The sequence below is a fragment of the Crinia signifera genome, chromosome 12 (genome assembly GCF_055691185.1).
Source record: "Crinia signifera chromosome 12, ASM5569118v1, whole genome shotgun sequence".
NCBI classification, from domain to species: domain Eukaryota; kingdom Metazoa; phylum Chordata; class Amphibia; order Anura; family Myobatrachidae; genus Crinia; species Crinia signifera.
In genome coordinates this window covers 68,495,563-68,499,146 of record NC_139228.1, presented here as the reverse complement: position 1 = coordinate 68,499,146, position 3,584 = coordinate 68,495,563, and the positions used below count along the sequence as shown (strand labels likewise).

Below are 3,584 nucleotides of genomic sequence, written 5' to 3'. Positions count from 1 at the left end.
CATCTGTTCGTGAACCAGAATCAGATCCAATGTGTGCCCAGCTACAGTTTGGGTCGCAGACCCCCAGGGGCTGGGATTGGAGACTTTTGTAAGATGGGAGTTCTATTGAAGATGGGGGTGTTGCCCATTAGCAACCAATCAGATTCTATCTGTTCCCGCTAATTATTACAATAAGAAACTGATTTTCTTGACAAAATCCGACCAAAAATGTGTCAGGGACACGCAGAAACAGGAGAATCATGTGTGCGCAGAGTGGGAATCGCACACCAGTGCCAAGTATTCCGTCTTATGCTACACACCACATGTGTCCTCCTATCAGATATCGTTCATATGATATAAACAGCTGGGTGTTTGTATTTTCATGCATTGATAATTTATTGGTTCACGGGCAACGGGTTCAGTCTTGATTAAACCCAAGATGAAGTATGATCCGTAGATGCTGTTGGTTTTGGACAGCGCTCGGTCTTCTCACTTAAACATGTTAAGTTTATGTACGAAGAAATCCCCCGTGGAAGTTTCGGTGCCAAGAACTGAAACCTATAACATCTGTCAAAGAAAAATATCTGCGTGAGATGGCTAAATGCAATATTGTTCATGTATTCTGTATTCTGTTACAGGCCCTCAGCAAACAAACGTCCCAGTTGATTATCACTGATGCATTTCATACCGCACCACTATTCTTATTGGTTAAATCAAATCATGGATCTTGCTGTTCAGTATTTGGAGAGGTCCTGTGCCCATGGTCCACCAGAGTGTGTGCGGACATTCAGGACAATGGATGCCCGATGATATATATATATATATATATATATATATATATATATATACACATACACACAAAATAGACAGCTAGACAGCTTTACCTAAATATCCCCTATCCCAGCGTCACTGTCCATTGCTCAAATGGACCGAAACGTGCCCCTATGCAATGTGAGTATTGCTTACTGGATATATTCAATGGCGGTACAATGGCACTGCAGCCCAAGTGGTGGATTGGGGGAACGGGCGCTGTGGGGGCGCATGGTCTCTGCAGATTCCAATGGGTCTGGCCGTTCGTATGGAATATGCTAAAAATGTCCCTCCAAACATGGCTGCTGCCTTGGAGGAGACAGAAGAAAGATGTGTGGCACTCCATACATTTTCATGTAATCTATACTGTATATTTCTGCTGGCAACGAGCATGTAACAACCAACAAAAACACTTGAATATAACCCCTGGAAATGAGCATGAAACCCTTAGCAAAGACCATGTACCTCCTGACAATGAGCCTGAAACCCCTAGCAACAGGCATTTGACTCCTGTCAATGAGCATGAAACCCCTAGCAATGACCATGTACCCCCTGGCAACGAGCATGAAACCCCTGGCAATTAGCATGAAACCCCCGGCAATGAGCATTAAACCCCTTGCAACAAGCACTTAGGTATAAAAAAATAGTATAAATGTATGGGGGGGGGGGGACGGGACGACAGAATACCATCTCAACCATGGCAATAGGGGCAAAATCCATTCTAATAATGTGTGTAGCACTGCATAAGTTAAGATTTACTTGGCGCTGCGATGGACCTGAGGAGATGGGGGCCTCCTTCCCAATAGCCGGGCCGGCCTGCATTTTTCACAGCACTCCCAGTAAATGTTGTAGTGCCGCCCACAAACGCTGGCTGGCTGTCAATCAGCCAGCTTACGCCCTGCGATAACAGGCCATCCCTGGCTGCGTCCGCAGGGAGGAGGTGTACTGGGTTCTAATGTTATCATTAGGGGTGGACATAACTCCTGCACGGTGCCAATCTTCTGATTATTCCACCTCTCCTCCACCTGGTTTCCCCGGGAACAGAGGGAAACGTAAATGCAGTCTACTGCGCACATGTCCACTATGAGTCCACTACAGATATAAATGCAATCTGCATTATTTTTTTCCTCAGAAAAAAATGATTAATAAACTATTAGATCATTAAAAAAAACCCTGAAAAAAAAAATACTTTGCAAGATAATTCTGTGAGACGCACGGGACACAGAGCTGGGGGTGGGCACTGACACCGACTCTCTCTGCCTGTGGCTGAAAAACAATCAACATAATTACTAGTTCTTTTAAATTTAGAGTGAGCACTCACTGGCCAGGAATGCTGCATTGGGTGAGCGCGTCTCTGGTGGGAGTGGCACGGAATTCGGAAGGAGCAAGGCTGAGAGGTCCAGAATCCGAGTGACACATGGTCGCAGCAGACTATAATCAGAAGAGAGTTGCGTAATTCTTTACTGGAACCAAAAAAGAAAAATAGTTTTGAAGAATTTTACATTAACGAACCCAGTCGGTAGAATCTGAGGTAAAATATTTATATCATTTCAAAAGGAATATTGAACGAGGGACTTGAGTGATGGATCTGGGCAGGGTGTATGCAGATCTGAGCGCAGCTCTGGTGTAGGGGCCCAAAACGTGGCATCACAGAGCCCGATAGCAATTTAGAGCGATCCCCGCCTTGCCATCTACCCTCCTGGGCCAAGTTTGGTATTTGGTAACTTTGGTCGTCCGCCTCTCTGTACCTGTAGCATCTGTACATTCGGCATTGATGAAATGTTGACTTGGTCACAATTAACCACGATGGTCACATAGCCAGTATCCACAGGTGTACGATGTAGCGCAAACACACCGAATAATATCACTGGCCTCTTTAGACAGGGAAGCCCTCTCCCTCTTGTCATTACTGGCCGCAAACTGCATGGGAGAACACAGAGTAATGGCAGTATAAACATAAAGGCCATAGAGTCGCTAAAATAGCAGATAAAAGCAAGTGGGAATAGTAGCAAAGCCTTGTATGTAGATCATACATATTTATTTATTATTTATTTACAGTTTCTTATATAGCGCAGCAGATTTTGTTGCACTTTACAATAGTAGTAAATGTCACTGACTAGGTCAAATAAACTAGGAGGCAAGTTAAAATATTATAAAGCATAGTTACTAACATTGAGCTAAGAGAGTACATGTATATTTAAAGTTGCTGGGAGAGTAAATGTAAACTCCATGGGTAAGTGGGCTAGTCAGGGCATCTGGATTATCAGAGAGTTGTACCCATAATATATGTGGTCTACAACTGGAGGTGGTCAGAAACAATAGGGAAAAATGACATGGGAGAGTACGTACAAACTTGCTGGTATTAGAAGTCTTGTGGGATCTACAATTGCTGATAATCTGAAAGCTCTATTGGGGAAGTGCCCATAAATGGCTCAGGCTAAAGGATCAATAGTCAATGGGTAACTGCAGGGGGAGAAACAAATATACATATACACCACATGGAAAACCTGTGTTTGTCCCTCCATACCTTGCTCTGTAGGAGACCTCACAGGCTCAGCACTGACTCTGATTAAAAACCCTCCCATGATGAGGCTGCTGCTGTCCTCCATGGGCCTGAGAAGCATGTGATGAGCTCTACCAATCAGAGCTATGCACAAGCCTCTTAGCCTTTGGCCTCTTGGGCAAAGTCTCATGGGACTTAGTCAACTCCCAGTAATGCACTGCACACTTGTGCTCAGTACCATTAATCATTGTCTCATCGGCAGAAAGGTGAAGCTGCAGCACTACCCCACTCC

The 3,584-nt window shown here is 44.5% G+C and overlaps 1 long non-coding RNA gene across 1 annotated transcript; it reads right to left on the bottom strand.

The window, feature by feature from the left end:
• Positions 1-391: 391 nt before the first annotated feature.
• LOC146050673 (uncharacterized) lies at positions 392-2,624 on the bottom strand. Its single transcript, XR_014466344.1, has 3 exons — positions 2,538-2,624; positions 2,111-2,220; positions 392-546 (listed from the first exon to the last, which is right to left on the bottom strand). It is a non-coding gene; the product is annotated as an uncharacterized LOC146050673 (long non-coding RNA).
• Positions 2,625-3,584: the final 960 nt, after the last annotated feature.